Raw genomic sequence first — 19,649 nt, 5'->3', positions numbered from 1 at the left:
CTGAGTGATGTCACACCCCTCCAAAAAGGAAGGCGTTATCTCTCGGGAGAAGAAAGAACCTGGGAAGTTGCGTTCAATGGCACAAACCGGCACAAACGTAGCACTAACGAATGAGGTGCGTTTGTGCTGTCTGTAGGGAGGCCAACTTCACAGAGCTAGGAGAAGATTGGTGCTGACGTCACAAATGCTGCGATGGTGTACTGATGGATCAATGGTGGGGGTACCTGAGTACAGGAAATGAAAAAAAGCAAAACCCACGTACGTGCACGGGGACATAACAATTGCCAAAGGTGCATTTCTCCATTAGAGACGATAAGACACTAATGTGAGGGCACCTGTATCATGTACCTTTAGATATTGAGATGGTCAGCAGCTACAGAATGACTGTGAGAAATGTTTTCTTTTTCAGTGGTACAGTGTGTCCTTTGGAGTGTTGATGTGTGTGCAGGGGTGTGTCCTTCTATTTTCAGGTATTTCACTTCTATTTCACTGGCCAGTCATTTCAAACCAAAAAAAAAAAAACACATCAGGGACACAAAGTGCTTTCCAAATGTTTTAGGCGCAGGGAAGAGAAGATTGCCATAGTGGAGTAATAAAATGAAATTCAGGCCCCCTGAACTGGAGCCTTTTCAGGAGGTTCTGCGTCTGTTTTCGAAAAGAAGGTTAAGTGCATTTAGAAAAGCCACTGTCTCCAGATTTCTTTTTAATAAAGTTTTGCACAGATGCCCTAGCCTGCCGGGATTAGAGGTAATAGCTCAGACTCCTGGGACTCTAGGGGAAGGTACCTGATGTTTAAATAAAACAGAAAGCTGGATGATGGAGGTGGAATCTCTTTTGCAAGTTGGATTATTTACATGATTTTCCTTTAATGGCTTCAAAAACGACAATGCTTTCCTATGATAGCAAATACTAAGTTCAAACATTGTATAATTAGAGCTAAATACAGTACGTCTGGGTTTATTCACCCTTTAGACAGCAGCTCCAATGTATTAAATATACTGTATCATTATCTGTTGAAAATAATGAGCTTTATGTGCAGTAAATAGATGCTTTCATGCTAATACAACACAAGCTGCTTCACATCCATCCAGCCACTAACTCCTAGTGAGTGTTATATTACCCTGGAGCAACTAGAAGCACAGCAAGATGGACTGGAATTCCTCTTCTTCTCGATCACCTTTCTTAACTTTCAAGATTTAATTTCTAACCACAGCAGTGGCTGTTCAGAGTGGAGTTACTCCAGAGCCACCTCCACGCTGTGAAAAACTGCTTCGTCTTTACTGATTCTTATCACATGCATTCATAGAAGAGCAGGTCTGTTGCTTCGTCAAAGCTCGCTTTGTTTCTGCATTAAACTCTTAGCATCTGTTATGCCAACAGCTGGTCCCCTCCTCTGTCAATTCTTTAAAACAATAAAATGTTTTATGGACTGTTAAATATGAGACTTTATTAACTGAAGTGCTGATTTGTTTTATTTTTTGACAAAGTAGGTTAAAGTTCAGTGGGATTAAAAATAATTGGTTACGCTTATTTAGTGCTTTTCTGGACACTCCATTCAAAGCGTTTTACAGGTAATGGGGATCCCCTCCACCCCCACCAGTGTGCAGCCCCACCTGGATGATGCACCGAGAGTACTGTCCACACACACACCAGCTCTCAGTGGAGAAGAGAGCAGAGTGATGAAGCCAGTTCAGAGAGGGGGGTTATGAGGAGGCCATGATTGGTAGGGGCCAATGGAAAATCTGGCCAGGACGCCGGGTCAACAGCCGGACTCTTTTCGAGAAAACCCCTGGGATTTTTAATGACCACGGAGAGTCAGGACCTCGGTTTTACATCGCATCCGAAGGACGGGCCTTTTTACAGTATAGTCTCCTTTTCACTATACTGGGGCATTAGGACCCACAGACTGCAGGGTGAGCGCCACCTGTTGGCCCCAGTAAATTAAAATTATGAAGACATTAAAATTACTGTATATTGTTGAGTGAAGTTATTTGGTTGAGAACCTCAAAACAAAGTGTTGATTTTTATTGGAAATGACTCTTAACAGAATCCGGCATTCTGTAAAATAGACACAAAAGCAGGCAGTGGGGGTATTTGCACTATGCAAGTGAGACTCTAACCTGTATTTGTCATATTTGATGTGAGGAGACACAGGCTCAAAACAATCTGGAGTACAACATAATGGCTACATCTTTGTAGCCTTTAGTTAAATACCTGCCAGGACTTTGTTGTGTGTTATATCCTGATGGGTTTCTTCTTCTTGAATTGAGAGGTCTTCAAGCTGTAAGTGTGAGAACTTCATGTGCAAACTTCTGTTGTTCCGAAATGATATGCAGCCTCCCATCACTTACAGGCTGCAGCGCGGACTGGGACACAACTGGAACAAGATGAGGCTCATTTGTTCCTGTTCTGAGCTGACAGCATGTCACTACCATGCAGGTTTTGTTTCAGGGAAGAGTGAATCCCTTTGCTGCCTTTGCGTGTTGAACAAACGCGTTGCCAGAGTGAATTGTGTGATGTGCTGACTTAAGGACAATAGAAATATCTATTTCCCACTGTGTCCCCAGGCAAATTGTTTCACTTCGACCGTGGAGACCTCTGTGTTGCCCCTAACGCAGACCTAACCGGATAGCACTTTCTCCTTGCCTCGGCGCTGTCACATTTCCTTAGATGAAGTGACAACTTCATCTCGGTCCCTAATATCCTCTCCACGGGGTCTCACTTGCAACTAATTTAAAAAAAGAGATGTGGATCTGCAGAAACCAAATCACTTCCACCTTTATATTTCATTCCTTTGCCTTGAAACTCATAGAAGAGTGTGTACCCACTAGGATGTAATGCCATTACCACCTTGACACCACTGGCAGTGAAGGTTGTTATATCAAGGCAAGCATCTGTTTCAGGAGCAACATAGTGACCTTATATACTAATATAGATTTTTTTGTCTTTCCTAAGGGGTTGTAAGCTGCAGTTTAAACAGAGACAGTAAACGTTTGCTGTAACATTGTCCTGCAGTAAAAGGATTGTCTGCCACCTACTGCAGGCTGCATTGATAGATATTGTTCAGTTTCCTTGAGTAAGAAAACAGTTCATTAATCATCTGACCTACTTCATTTGGACTCTCCACCTCCTGAATAGCTTTCCTTACCTTTAGGACTCCACATCCATACATTTTAGTTTTAGCTAAGACCCATGCAGTCGATGTCTGAGCAGACTTGTTAAGAGAGTTTGTATCATCAGCCAGCAACTGCTTCACAACAGTCAAGCCTGCTGAACTACAGCAACATTAAGGCATCAGATGGAATACTGGTGCGTCATGTTCTTGGAATGCTACACGCACAGGAGATATTGTTACAGTATGTGGAGAGCTAAAGATCTCATGCCATACAGTAGTTTAGAAACTATTCCCTGAGGTGTGAGTCCATTTACTCCACCTTTAGGAAAATCCTATCCACAGCTATCCCAAGGCGTGGTTTGTCCTACGCTTAATGAGCAACTATTGGGCTTTGAAAGCCCAATCTGCAGTCTTTGTTTGGCTTGTGTTGTGACATATCCCTACAGATGGCTCAAGCGAAGAGGCCGAATGAGTGAAGAAGATGTGTTTCATTTTAAAAGCTGAGTGGAATCAGGTGTTCTTCAATCATCAGTGTTCTTTGAGGTGCAGTCGTGGACACCATCGTACTTGTTTCCATCCTCATGAATCACCTCCGTCTGTGTCTTCAGATGCTTCCCTGGCAGATATTCACTGGAGGACACTGCAATCCTAAATATAGATCTCCAAGTGTAGAGCAACACAGCTCAATCTCAAATATTAGTAATCAGTACAGAGAAACAGACACACACACACAAGCTCTCAGGGACGTGCCTCTTTGATTTTTGTCTCATTTAACACAGAGGGAGGCAGGAGCAGGAACATCTGCTCAGTATCCAACAAGCCTTCTTTAATCAATATTTAATTACATGTTTTTTTTTTTCAAAATGCAGAAAAATCTAGGCAAGATAGTATAATATCTGCATGTACTGTAGGCTGCAGAACTGAAGAAAATCTAACACACCCTTTGGAGAATATACATCTATGTATATTGTACATACATGCTCTAAGTGCATTCTAAAATGTTTGTGTGTGTTTTTGTTTCTGATTAAATATGCTGACTTAATACTCCGTGATTTCAAAGATTTATTTAATAGTCAAAGAGCATGTGATTTGCATTGTGAAGAAATATTACAAAATGTAGTTTTGCCTTTAAGTGCAACATATTTCAAGCTACATTTCAAATGCAATTGCTCCACATGGTCTCCAAATTGGTGAAGCGCTATGTAAAATGGAAGGAAATTAATTTTATCAGGCTACGTTTGCTTTAGAAATGTGACTTTTTTAGCATTGGGGTTAAAATTATAATCGGGATCTAATAATTTATTCCACCACTGGTGGAACTCACTATATGAGTTTCTTTACTTGTCCTTACAGTGGTTATTTTAAGAAACCTTTCACAATGCTACGGTATGTCATTGCAATCTTGGGTAACTTTCAGTCCCTAATACAGCTTTTTCTTTACATTCAGATGTTCTGATTTCCACATGCAACCAGCCTTAAACCCAGGATTCTTCAGGGACTTTACTTTTAGTAAACCTCCTCCTGCACCTTTTGACCTGTGTTACCAGGGATTTAGTGCAGTGTACTGTCAGGATCAGGATCCCTCCTCTTAAGGTCTCTCTGGTATTTTAGTTTATTACGTGCACCTGTCCCCTGTTTTTCCATCTTTATTTAAGCTGGGCGCTCCCGCCATTCCTGGCTTAGCATTGGGAGATGGACGCCCGGAAGCTCGCCTACCAGCGGGTCCAGGAGAGATCCGATGGCATAGGCTTCCTCATGGTCCTGACTGGGCTCGGAGTGCCTGGCCTTGTTACCTTGGTTTTATTCCCTGTCCCTGTTCTGGGTTTTAACCATGTTTTGTCTCGTCTTGGATGGATCACCCGGTTTTGGACTTTGGACTGCGCCCCCGGATTTTCTCCTTGGACTGTCTGAACTTGGTTGCCTGCACCACGCCTCCCGAGCACCGGATCACCGACGTCACGCCCCCCTGTCTGTCAACCCGTCCTGATCCTCTTCGTCTCCTCCCCTTATGTCCTTCTCCACTTACTTCCGGATTATACCGTCTGCATAGGGTCCTGAACTACGCTTCACGTGCGCCTGGAGCAGCTCCCGTTACATGTAATGCATCTCATTGTTAGTTTGTAAATCTGCTCAATTCTGCTTTAATGATTCTCCTTCAGTGTGTTGATTTCTGCGTTTGTATTACTTTATGCGGCATTTCTTTCAGTAAACATTTTTTCTCCTTATTTTTTTATAAAGAATTAAGCACAGAGAGGTGTTCATTTGAAATCTGAACACAAACATCAGATGTGCATTTTGTCTTGTGTCTGAACACGTGAAGTAAGCACAGGCTCAGGTGACCTTCACAGCATGTGATGACAGAGAGGTCAGAAATTCCTAGTGTAAATTGGCTCAAAACAACAGTTTTTGCCCAGTTCCTCCCACTGGGGATGGAAATTTAGATGGAAACAAAAATCCTGAAAGGAACTTAGTGTCGTGGGGGTCTGGAACACATGGTCTGCCTAGCCATGCTATGAAAGCTGATACCCTGACTTCTTTCAAGAAATGGCTTGATGGGTTTCTTGGACTGCTTTGCTAAGGGGAACTAGCAACCTTCCAGGTTGTGAAGGTCAGATCAACTGTCACGGCAGCTAAGCACCCCACTGTGTTTTTACTGATTCTGAACACAGTAAACCAGTTGTTTGAGAGTTTTCATCTCACCCAGCTGATCTTAATCTCGAAAACATTTTGAAAACATTGATCACAGGGATATAAAGTTTTATATAAAGAAATAACTCACAGGTGTAGTTCTGATCTGATGACTGCTGGATTTTTAATATTAACATTACTGCTAGTCCTATACTACAGTACATTTACAGGGAGGCTGGAGTTCACTGAGAAAAAGCTAAAGCAATCAGTGCATTCTCAGCTGAACAGCAAACAGAAAGGATACTTAGGTGCACATGAAAGGGACTGCCTACTGATATTTCCAGTGCTTGATTTCCAGTACTTCAGCTCCTGCTATGGTCTGGTACAGCAATATTAGGCAATTTCTAAGTTGGTTTTTCCAATATAAAATTGAACTAAAAGGTTTGATTGCTTTTGAACTAAAAAAATAAGCAGAACTCAGCTGGACTTCTGACTGGGCAGTTGTTTATTCCTCACAAGAAAATGATTCAATTGAATTTCCATTAGCCTGGCTACAAAAGCATGACCTACACCTGAGTGATATTGACAGTTATTGCTAAGGAAAGAAAGAAAAAAAGACATTAGGCTTAATTGTCTTCTTCATTTATTCCTCGCCCTAATTGTTTAGAAAATTAGAGCAGTGACCCAAAGGTCTTTAAAAGGTTTTCAAGGAATATTAATTTATATGTGCTATTTTTTCAACAAGTGAAATACACCTTAACCCTTGTTAAACACAAATGTGAAGTATCGGGCTTCTGTAACTGTGTCGTCTCGGATGTGTCACACCATTGTCTCAGACAGCTGCAGGCTCCTGAGGTGCCTCCCTTTACTCCCCCTTACTCCCCGTGGCTCTGGGTGTCACGATCGTAAGCCCCTCCTCTTAAGGAAGCTCTGGCTCTTCCTCGTTTGTCTGTATTTTTTGCACCTGCCTCCTGTTCCAGCCCCTCCCAACAAAAGCCAGACTCCCACCATTCCAGGCTCAGCTTTGGAAGATGGATGCCCAGGTGCCCGCCTACCAGCAAGTCCAGGAGAGGCTAGACGGCATAGGCTTCATCACGGTGTCCTGACCATCTGGGTCCGGGGCTGGGAGCCCCTTTTTATTTTCCCAACCCTTCACCAGATCCTGCTTTGGCTTTTAATCTTCGTCATGTCTGTCAAGGATGAATTACCCGGCTCTGGACTTTAGTTCACCCTGGATTACCTACGGACTCCCTATGGACTTGTTTGCCTTGGCCACGCCCCCCTGAGCGCCAGGGCACCGTCGACACGCCCCCATGTTCATCTACCAGCCCCGTTCCTTGTCTCCTCTCCCCCATGTCTGTTTCACTCCCTTCCGGATTCTACTCTCTGCATAGGGTCCTGAAAGACGCTTCGTGACACTGGACTGAACAGATCAAGGTGTAACTGCTGTCTGTTCTGTTCAGTTCAGATCTGTTTATGCTGGCTTGATCATCCTTCACAATGAAATACCAGGAGAGTGTTTTCACAAATCATTCATCAGTAGTAGTACACCACAGTCAACAGAACAACCATTACGTATGGAAAGAGAGAAAAGGAAAAGGAGACGAATAAATCCCTGGAGCTCCTCCAGGTGATATGTCCTCGGAGGCAGTCTCAGGGGAGCTCACTTATTATGACAGTGGACTTCTGCAGGCTCTTTTGAAGCGTCTGCATGCAGATATCCAAGCTGTAGAGCTCATGGGCTGTGTCTAGTCAGCCTCCAGGGATGTTGGTACAGTATTGAAACAAAACAGTGTTTGGGGTGCATGGTTCTGTCATTGGGTCTGATCTGGACCCCCTGGAGGTGGTGGCTAGGAGGGGAATGGTGTCCAAATTAATTGCCGTCTATTATGAACATTAAACAGATGACAACAAACTTGTCAAATATTATAGAATGCAAATATAAAGCAAAGAAAAGAATGAATCTTGATGAAGCTTGATTTGAAAGGCTTACACTGATGGAGCTTCCTTTCTATGGTCTTTTAAGTTATTCCACTGTTTTGTATCTAAACAGTGGAATACTACTGTACCTCTTGTGTTCTTAAAGATTTCCATCCCTTGAAAAGTCTGCATAATGGACAGAATCCTCAAACTCTGTGGGCCTAGAAATAATCTGACTTCATTAAAGAGGACGCTTTGTTAATTCAGCACTCCCCCCCACTTTCTGACACTCTGTCTTCATCAGTCACTGTGTCTTTCCTCGCAAGCTGGATGTTTTTGTTTTGTTTTTGTTTTTTGCATGTGCCTGTACTGTATGATCACTGAAAGCCTTGAGCAATAACATCAGTCGCATGAAACAAAAGAGATTTCCTTTAAAACGACTTGCCCAGAGGTTTGCTACACTGTGCAAACACTGTGCAATGATCGGCTTCAATAGATAATTGCTCAAATTCCTCTCTGCATATCTGAAAACAACAATTGGAAAAGAGCAGTTGTGGTTTCAAATTGTATTCTTCTCCTTCTTTAAATCCCTTTAGCCTGTGTTCAAAATCCCAAAGCACGGGCATTTGGAGGCTGATCTTGAATGCTGATTTATTCACTCCTGTTTCTCTTTAATACCTACAAACCCACAACTGCAGATATTAGGTTAGATAGTTTGGTAAATGTTAAATATTTGGCTGCCATCAGCTGTGAACAAGTCCCTGGCTTATAGGCCCTCATGATGCCTACAGAGACTGTGTAAGAAAGTCAACAGGATAAGTGCTGAAATAGCAGCTGTGCTAGAGTCTGTCAATGACCTGGGGGAATGCAGTACACATTTTAGATTTTGGTATGATTTATTTATCCAGCAGATTGCTGTCCCTGATGTGCAGTCCGCAGGCTGAAAGATACAAATGCCTAATGAAGATTTTTTATGAGCATAACATCTGACTCAAGGAGTAATTCCGGATTCATACACATTCGATTTCTATATTTGAATTATCATTTATTTATTTATGTACATACAGTATGTAAAGGTATCCAAAGGAGTTTCTTGTCAGCTCTGTCCAGTTCTAGCTCAGCAATGAAGCTGGAATCATTTTCCGAATTGTCCTAAATTGGTCATTGAAGAATGTACATAATTTCACCTGCTTGGCGTAAGCATGTAAAAAATGTTTAACTATACAGTAATTGCTTTTGTGTCTGAAAGCAGGCAGAGTTCTGTTTTGTTTTACTGTTACGCAACAATGGTTTGTCCCAGTAAACAAAATAATTAATCCCTGTGGATTCAGTTTAACCTGGCAGAGTGTTTTTTATTTAGAAACAAAAAGACATAGCAACAACAGGCATGTAGAGGAATAATTATTGCCAGTGTCTTTCTTTCATGTTCCTTTAGTTTTCTGTCTGCTTTTTTCAATCTCAAAGCTGAGCTGTGTGTTACAGGCTCGGGAACAGTTACAGTATGAGAAGAGTGCTCTGGATTTGCCACATCGAGGTCTATTAGTCACGGCACTTCTGAGCTGGCTTGACCCTAATTAGAAGTCAATGGCTTTGAAAGGTGTGAGACGAGAGACTGAGAACTGGTGCTTAATATCTTTCTAAAACAACAACCCCGGCAGCCCATGATCATGACCCTGAGTAGCAGAGTGTGAACCCCATTTGCACTCTACATGATGAGCCTCTAATTGACCTTTAACCCTTTATCTCTCACTCACCTGAGTGGCAACACGGACACAGGCTCCGACTGCCATCTCTTCACTGACGTAACGGAACTGATGTGCTCATTGAAAATAATACTGCTGCTTATTCATTGCTTGCATTGTTTTCAGTTCAATTATGATGCCCGTTTTTACACATGGAATTCATAGCTCTGTGAGAAATTAATGCATTCTGTGAACCTAGAGAAGATGTCGACAATATACTGTATAACTACACATGTTCAGAGCAAAACCTCATGCTTCTTAGCAGTGTATTACTTCACTATTTTTTTTTAATTTTACAACAGTAAAAATGCATAGACTGTGGAAAATCTGCACAAAAATGGAATAGTACTGTACTTGTCCTGTGTGTTATTCAGTTAACTGAAATGGTATTGACTCTCTTACTAAAGAAGCCAATGCTTTTAGCTGTGAAATCTGCAAGTTGTCTAGCATGTAATACTGTGGTGAGTAATAAAATACTTTGTATTGCCTTACATTTAAAGAGCCGTGTTAACTAATGGTTCAAGAATATATGTACCCCATAACTCACACAAAATAACTAGAAAACAATGTAGCATTCATATTATGTTGTGAGCCGTGGAAGTCATTAGCAAACCACTAGCACAGCAAAACACTCCTCTTCTTGAGATGTGTGCCAAAAGTAAGAAAAAAAGAAAAGAAAAAGAAGGAAGCTCTTATGATAAGGTGTGTCTTTTACAAGAAGGAAATGTGTACTGTTTTCCTCTCCTTTACAAGTGTTAAATATGTTGTTACCCATATAAGTAATCGATTATATGTGCTGTAAATTCATAGTGAAAACGCTTTCTGTGCTAAAACAGGTATTGCTGTATGAAACCAAAATGCCACAGAAAATCCTGCTATACACATCTCTGAAATGTCAGAATCTGTTGAAGGGGAAAATGAAAGTAAATTGCACACAGTAAAGTGTTAAACCTCCAATTTAAATCATAATATAGAGTACATTTCAAGTTATGCACAGCTCCATATTCTGTGATTCTGAACAATGCAACAAAACTTCCAATGAGGTGAAGCAGTTCTATTACAGCCAACAAGCGGGCTTGTGAATACACCTCTTTTAATCCAATAGAAATACTGCTCTCAACTTCAAGATGATTTTGTCAAGAAATACAGCTTACTTGTAAACTCTGTATGCAGATCATTTTGGAACATGTCTGTGATGAAATGTCTGCTGCATAAACCGGAAGTATTCATTCGTACTGTACATTACATTACATTAGTCATTACAGTGACTAGTGAGCAGGAAGGGCCTCTTCAGATAGCAATTTGCGCAAACTCTTGCTCACACCCATGGCAAGACCAGGGGTTTGCGACAGCACAGCGACCATACAGTGCTGTCTCAAAGTTCACGATCTTGTGCTGAATTCACAATTTGTAAGGTTTTGAAATACTCGATTAATTAATTAATTAATTAATTAATTAATTTTATTGCCAAGATTTAATAACCGGTCGGAGAAATTGGGACTGCAGTTACCCTGTCATGTCTCCATAGGTTCAAGAAAGTGAGATGAAAACTTAATAAGACGAAACCAGTGCAGTATACTGTATACTACACAAGTTAGATCAAGATGCACTTTTTACACGTAAAATAGTGGGACTATGGAACAGGCTACTTCACCTTGTTATTGAAACCAGCGCCTTAACGTCTTTATAGAAATGGCAGGATGAGAGGCTTGGATTAACGAGGTACCAGCAACCAAATGAGCTAGATGGGAATCAGCTTCCTCTGATTTGCAACCTTTCTTATGTTCTTACTTTCCTCTGTTAGCAAGGAGTGCGAAAAGCACTGAATGCTGAAAACAGCTTTTTGTAAGTAGGATCTCTGCTCATAACGCCTGTTTTCCATCAGTCCTACACAGCACATGATTTAAGGTGCGTCTGATGATTAGCACAGTTTAGTGAATGCAGTGTGCATCTCTCTACCCTCATTAGTGCTGTCTTTCCACATCATTAGAATACATTACCAGGCCTTTTGGGTGTTCACTAATGCTAAAGTAACTGTCTTATTTTAAGGCATGTGTGTTAACGCTCACCTTTTCGTGGTTGACAAATGCTGCATTTAAAAACATGTCTTTTCCTCAGATGGGTCTTCACACCTTGAAAACCTTAGTGGGATCATTACTCGTCTGGAGAAAGTATTAATGATTGTATGTGGTCTCTGTACAGCTGACCTTTAGAGCATAATGCAGTTAAGTCCATTGCACTGACCACGAATATCTTAATTGTCACAAAAGTAAACACACATATTCTGTGCAACATGTAGAAGTGGTGTCTCTGGATTCATAAACCCTAGTCAGAGAGAAACAGGTTTGTAGAGGCTGACGTTTGCCCTTCACATTTATTTATTTTACAGGGAAAGACAATATAATTATCTTCAGTATTAGTCTATGTACAGGAAATGCATGCATTACAGTATATCCAGCATACATTGTATATACAGTATACAGTAGTTCATGTACTGTATAATGACAGAGTATATGGTAAGGTTATGGAGTACATGGGTTAAGGACCAATCATATGGCTTAGTCTTTATAGCCCATGTAACTTTCCCCATTGCATTTGTGTGGTCTCAGGAGCCTATCAACAGGGGCTAGAACTACATTTCCCAACTGGCTACAGGATAACTAGGGCCAATTGCATTCTTCTCTGAGTTAATCACACAGAGGCGCTGTTAATGAAAGTCTGTGCTCAGTGTACCTAAGGCTGTGGTTACCCAGGGAGGGGTCTTCTATCAAGACCAGGCAGGAGAACTGAAGAGCTGGTTATATTAAATTGGGAGAAATTAAGTAAAAAAGGGAAACCAGAACTTGTTAAACTTTGGGTTGAAGGAAAACGACTGACAGTGAATGTTTTGTTTTTCCTCTGGTATGGGTTAAGAAGTTGGGGATTGGAATAGCTGCCCAACATTTTAGACATTTTATTTTATGGAAATTTTTATGGAAAATAAAAGTTTATGGAAAATAATTTTATGGAAAATTTTATGGAATATTTTATGGAAAAGTTTAGCCTTCAAAAGAGGGAGTTGTTTTTTTTCTTGCCATTTTTAATAAGCTGAGTACCAGATCAGTTGTGCCACAGAGCCTGCAGCAAAGGATGCAGCTTCAGAGACACAGTCTGTTTTTTTAGTGATGAAAGTCAGCTACCGATTTCGGTCTAGATTAATATGTATGGCTCTTGTCTCAGTTCAGGTTCTGAGAGCTGTCTCCAGCCTTTTGACAAAGAGGGGATTGTACAGTAAACTTCATTATAAACTGTAATATTTTTTAGTGTTAAAATGATACATATCATCTGTCATATGCCCTTTTCAAATGAGTAAGAAACTTCTGCATGAGGTACTTCTGAATCATGCTCAAATCTTTGTACATCATACTCAATGTTGGTAAGTCTGCAAAAGCCCCAGACCTTCTGCTTCTTCAGGGGAGAATATTGATTTCGTTTTGCAACTGGAATAGATAATTCCAGTTACAATCTATATCTATATAATTATAATTATTTCTGTATGTGCACTCAGACAGAGTCCTAGGGATGAGTGCTGGTTGTGATCAGGGACTCTTGTAGCCCTCCAGCCTTGAACATGTCAGACTTTACAAGCAGAAATAGTTTGCATTCTCACGTCAAAAAAAGAGGAGTTAGGCTCAGATCAAAATGCCGCCCTGCAGCCAGTGGACATCTCCGAACAGCCCGACAGGTGCACACTGCGGGAGAGGGAGGGTAATGGATTCTGCCTGGGTATCCCCTGCCTAACAAGTGCTCCACACTGTCTTCATCCTCCCAGGCCCACAGGGATGGCTGTGGCAGAGAGCTGGACTGATTGAGAAGTGGCGATTCCAGATTTGAGGTGCTGGTGAATGGGGAATCATCACCAGATCTTGTGTTTTTTTTGTGCACTTTGCAGTGAAGGAAAATGGGAACGCCGGCTGCAGCATCATTTATTCTCTTTCTTGCCTGACCTAGTTACAGCCTCGCTCTTGTGAATTCAGCTTGTGCTGAATAAAAGCACTACAGGAGAACAGCAGTGACAGAAACCCTGGGATTGGATTAGCAAGAGATGTGGAGCTGTGAGATCCTGGTGCAAGGGGTTTTGTAAAATGCACAAGCAAGGGAACATTAAATGCGGCGCCCTCCCGCAAGGCACAGAATTTGGTTGGAGCTGACTCTCTGGGATCCTGTAAGAAATAGAAAGAAGATGGAATGGCCTCTTCACTTTTGTAACCTTTCCGATGATCTTGCACACAAGTGCTTAGCCAATAACTGAAATAAGGGCTACCATTTGAGGACAGTTTCTTGCTACAATGCAGAAGATCTCTTTCTTGAGTTTCCAGGAGTCCAGTCAAATGATCAGCATTGATGAACTGAATCCAGTGAATGATTAAGATTCTGAACATCCAGTCAATGAGGAAGTGTTCCAGTGCACATCTCACATAGAAGTAAGTGTGGCTTGGAAGAAGCCCAGTGAACACAAACTAAAGCAAAGTGAAGTCGGAGCTGGGCTGGGGCGAGGGTGTGTGAATTGTGATGCTAAGCGTCTCGTCTCTGAAATGTGGTTCACCTTCCCCAGTCTCGCAGCTCAGGTGGGGCTGCTGTTGTCTGGCTCCCTGCCTGAAAGGCAGCTTAGAAACGCCGATATCTCCATGGCAACGGTGATACTGCTCCACCTGGGCAGAGGACAGGGCCTCCCTCTCTCAGGCTCTTGGTGGACAAAGAGCGATGGAATGTGAATCCATGAGGGAGACAGAGTGAGAGAGACAAAAAGGAGGCAGAGGAGGAAGAGAAAGAGGGAGGTAGGGCGGTAACCAGCCAGGATTTAGTGTCTGCTGTAGGGGCCTACCCTGGGATTCTCTGGAGCACAAGAACGGAAGAAAACGTCACAAACACAACAGGCTGTTGGGACAGTTGGAGCTTCATCCTAGTTCTGTAAACTACAGGATTCTGTCGCGCATTCGGGCTCAAGTTTTGAAAAATCCTGCTGGCAGAGTGGCCTGGGACGTTCCCTTGTGAAAGCTGCCTCCATCATGGGGACGCTTTCCCCTGATGCTGTTGGTTTCTGTGCTGCCGGATAAAAGAGAAGCACTCTCTTCTGTTTTATTTTCTCTGCTTTTTTTTTGTGTTTCTTCCCGTGTCATTTCTCCTTCAGGAGAAAAAAGCATCTTTTGAGATTCGAGATGTAAGGAGCTGACTGAGGCAGAAATCAATGGCTGTCTCCTCACATGGCTTCGGAGCTCTGAAGTGTACAGTATACTACTGCATCTCAAAGAAGGCCCACTGCTAAGGTCTCTTTTACAGTGTTGTAAACATTTGTTTTTAATTTTCAAACAAAACAACCAATACAAAAAAAACCACAAATATGACACATTACAGGAATGGCCACAGTTTCCTCATGAACGGTGACTGAATAACTGTGAAAATACACGTGCATCTGATTTCCTCTGAATTGTGCAGTATCCCCATTTAAAATACAGCCCTGTTCATGTAATATGCTCCAATGTGATCTGTTACATGAAACATAATTACAGGAGTGCCAACATCAAGATGAATAAATAAAGTGCTGCTAACTCACAAGAATTTGTTATTCATGTTCTAATCCAATCGGATTTCCTAATGGAGCAACACAAATTTCGGGAATGAAATGATTGTCTCGTTTAAAAAAAAAACTGATGTGACATTATTCAGTTTAATTTTAAACTTCAACTTTTATCTTGCTGACAAGTGCAAAGTGCAACAGAATCCCTTCACCTCTGGCAGCTCTCTGCTGTATCTGCTCATGTATCAATGTGTGGGTCACTTTAATTTTTGTCAGTGTTATTTTTTTTCCAGTGCTGCCTTGCTCAGACAGTAACAATGCAAGATCAATCCCTGCTGGCACATTCTGACTGTCTCTCGCTCAGTGTCTTCCATGATCTGCCTCCGGCCTGCTTTACTGAACTCAATTGAGAGTTCCTAGCCAATCAGGGCAGACTTCCTGGTTAAAGCACAGGTGACTCAGTGTCATTCATGAACTGGCTGATTCACAGGACGTTCTAGGGAGAGGTGACACTCTGCTCAGTTATGGTTATGGTGTTATGGTGCCTCTGGCTGTTTAAATGTAAGCAGGGACTCTAACCATACATTTGTTATCTGAAATGTATACTGCAGCACCGAATGGCAAATATACTGTGTATACAGTATGTAGTTTTCTGCTGTAGATAACGTTTAATTTTGAGTGATCAGAATAGGATCTCATGAACCTGGAGTGGTAAAGTAATGAATTTTTGCGTCGCGTCACAATCGATGTATCACTTGCAGAGGCCAGGGGTCTAATAGAAATGATGGATGCCTCAGTTCTGGATTTCAACTACTGTACTGTACCTGTGGCACTGTTGTGAGCTGCCAATGCCCTTTACTTGAGGGAACCAATAACACATGCTGTAGATAATGTCCCCTCGAGGTGTCTTCACCCACAGCCGCAATTATTACACTGTTCTTTTTGTCACTTGTCGCTCTACATCCCCTTTGGGAACTAGATTTTTGTTTGTGAATATACGCTCAAGATCCCTTGGGACAAGGCTATCTGCGTTACCTTACAGCAGGGGTCACAAACGTTTTAGAGCAAGAGCCACTAAAACAATGTTACCAGCCTCTAAGTGAAATCCTCTATCTGGCCGAAAAACTCCCCGACTGGAATAGGTGGTGTTTCTCCGGGCACATCTCCTCTGTGACCTCTTGCGTACACTGCTGAATAAACTCACCGCACGTGAAGGGTTGGCCAGCTGCTGCTAGAAGCTGTGATACGCGAGAACGACTGTAGCTCGGGTAGCCGCGAGATTGTCTTCGAATTTTCTCTTGAACAGTTTTTTCCGCCCCTGAAGCGACTTTTTCAGCTGTTCTAAGTTTTCCCTCCGTCCATCTTCTGTATATTCCGAAAACTTAGTCTGATGTTTTGTCTCTTAATGCCTTTTTATGTTGTATTCTTTAAAACATAAAAACATTTTGATTGTTTCCTGACAGATAAGACACATTACCTTCTCTTTCCAAGGGACACAAAAGTACTCTTCTGACCATTTGTCGTTGACCTTTGACATGGCAGGAATAACTAAGTTAGCCTCTTGTCAGTTCTAACTTTTAGAACCATTTGAAATCATTTCCTGCTTTCAAACAAGACACAGTAGTATACACTAGACGTAATTTGCGTGACTGAGCCAATCACAGTAGGCCAAATGTATTTGCGGTAAGAATCAGTTGTAGCACAGATGTACAGGTATGTAACCTGGGCTAAAGCTGCCGTCTGATGGGCTTAAAGGAAAATGCATTGTGCAGTAGGTGTGTTTCTGCAATTGACTGTTAGTGCTGAGAGAGAGCAGCAGAGCTAACAATCAGAGGTCACTGGCGTCAGATTTTCACTACCTGATGCAAAAAGTAATCCTTGAGATTCAAACAGTAGTGAGCTGCAGGCCACTCAGAAAAGTTCAGCGGACGGGACTTGGCCCGTGGGCCGTGGTTTGCCGACCCCTGACTTACAGTGTCTCTAATAACAGACCATTTACCTAGTAACTGTTTTGTAAATGTGTATGTCCTTGGGATTACATTGATTTCATTACAGTTATAACGCAATTCATGTCTGTGCATGAACAGTAGCTACAGATTTGCTGTGTAATAACCATGGCACTTGTGAAGGTACATACAGTACATTCCAAAAGCATGGGAACAGCAAAGACAATCTGTCCCTATCTATACTGTCTATACAGTCCAGAAGTTTGTTTTTATAATTATGGGATTGAACAGTATGAGAGAAGCACAGTGTATCATCATTTTCTGGATACTTAGATGTATGCATTTGATTTTATTAGAATTAAAACAGTGTTCACTCCAGTGATTTCTAGTTCCCATAAGTATTGGGGGATATTAACTGCAAGTAGATTTCAATGTGTAAAGGTTAGTATTTTGTTACATGTATCTTTGAAGCAATAACCGTATTAAGTCTGTGTCCCATTACACCAAACGCTGTGTAATCATTTAAGATGCTTTGCTGCAGGCATGCTCAGTTCCATTTCAATCTGAATGTTAACTTGGCCGGTCTAAGATTTTTTTTTTACTTTTTTACTCTTGGTTGCTCCTTGGTTGTGCTGAGTGGATGTCTTGAGTCGTTGTCATGCTGCATGGTGAAGCACAGCCCATTAAATATGAAAACATCTTCTTCTACATAAGAAAACAAAAGGACTGGGGAATGCTTCTCAGATGAGTTAGTGTTCTTTGAAATATCTGCAGTGGCTTTCTCCACACTTGAAACTTTCCATCAGTTTGATAAGGGTTCACCTTGGTCTCATCATGAAAACACAGCCGCTAAACCAAGACAGAGTTAAATACAGTAAATACAGGCAGGGTCAAGCCCTAGGAAAACTGGAGGATATGCCTTGCACATGTTTCTGGTGTAAATTTCATATGGGAACACAGACGAAAGGCAATAGTCTCAATGATTATTTTATTTTGATTTATTTGTGCTCTGTGAAAGAAAGAGGCTTAAATGGCCAGTGATCTTTGGCCTGCAGCATGGTCAGTGCCCATAAGTCTGTACGAAGGTGCTTCACATTAGAGAGTAATTAACAGCAGGGATGTCAAATCAAGCACCTGTCAGGCCTGTACATGGAGAAGCTAATTTGATGCTAATGAAAAGCTGCACTCAATTATTCACCCAGACAGAGCAGAAGCATGTCCTCACATGAGCACAGATTCCAGATTCAAAATGAACTAGACTGTTTCTTCTATCTTTCCTAGATCCAGATCGTTGTTCTTTTTTTAATTTGCAAGCTGGTGTGTGGTGGTGAGTGGAGGGAGTGTTTGTACCTCTAAATGACAGCAGTGATTTCAGAAAACGGGGAGGGGATTTGTGCTCCAGGAGAGAAACATTTTAAAAACACAAAGCCATCACCCAAGACTGCGATATGAAACTGGCATCTTTCTCATGACACAGATTTAAAGCTGAGTTTCTTCTCGTTTGTCAAGCTAAAAAAAACACTGAATGTGAGCATGCTTTCCATGTGATACCAGAAAAATATCAGACCTGGTCAGAATGATTGACCTTGTGCATGTGGGCACTGATATCCATAATTAAAAGGGTATCAACATGTGAACATGAAACCTGCGAACAGCAAAGTGTTAGGTGAGTCTGCTGTGTTGCTCTCATAATAACCAAGCTTGTGATCAGTACATAACCTGTGAATGCTGTATGTGCCAGTAATGGGGTTCACCAGAGGGTAACCTACATCCCATCCTAGAAATTGGACCAGCAGTTAAAAGAGACTGGTGTTTCTTTGCAGTGCTACTGCTCATTAGCCGTGCTTTCAGTCAATCAATACCAGCAGCTACGGGATTATTGTTTGCAGCCAGGGCTAGCTTTCCTCTCAAGAATGTTTCATCAAGGTCATCTTCACCAGAGAGCTGAGCATGCCGCTCCCTCCCAAGTTTATTACAGGGAGCTGCACAGCTGCTGTCCCTGCTGTGTGGCAACACAGCCTCCCTCTGGCCTGCTGCTGAAACTGCGGGTCTGCTTTCATGCCATCTGACAGATTCTTCCAGCTTGGTCTCTGCAAACAGGTAAGACAATTGCAATATCATTTTTGTAAAAGAAAGGTTTTTTCGTAGGGTAGGAATTTGTTCCTTTTCACAGAAAATGAATCACTGTCAATGCCTTTGAAAGGTAAGCAGTGCTACAGTACGTAGCTGTTTTTATGTGGGTGTTCAACTTAATCTCCTTGTTTAAATACAGCTGCTGAGAGACTGAAATGAATTATGCACTCTTTGGCAGCTGGGGCCTATGTTGTAATTTAGTTTTGTTACTTTTGGAAGGCATGATGACATTCATTTCATTTCTGTGTTAACCTCTGTAAGTATTAATCAGAGTCACGCTAGGGATCTGCCCTCAAAACGTGTCACAAATATAGAACAGAATTGCATTGCATGGGAGTGTAGGACTGACTTTTGGGGGTCTGCTGACACCTTCTCCATTGGTAATCTCTTACACAGGATCCCTTATTTTTAAAAGTTCATTGGTATGACTAACTCCACCCCGAGTAAATGGGGTGATGCTGAAGGTGTTACAGACCCAAGAGTCGCCAGCAGCCATATCTCCCTGCCACTCACAGCTGGCATCCCACTGAAGCTCAGCAGGTGTGAGCCAGGTCAGTACCTGGATGGGAGACCTCCTGGGAAAAACTAAGGTTGCTGCTGGAAGAAGT

This window comes from Lepisosteus oculatus, chromosome 3 (assembly GCF_040954835.1).
Source record: "Lepisosteus oculatus isolate fLepOcu1 chromosome 3, fLepOcu1.hap2, whole genome shotgun sequence".
Taxonomy (NCBI): Eukaryota; Metazoa; Chordata; class Actinopteri; order Semionotiformes; family Lepisosteidae; genus Lepisosteus; species Lepisosteus oculatus.
Note: the sequence above shows the minus strand (reverse complement) of the source record.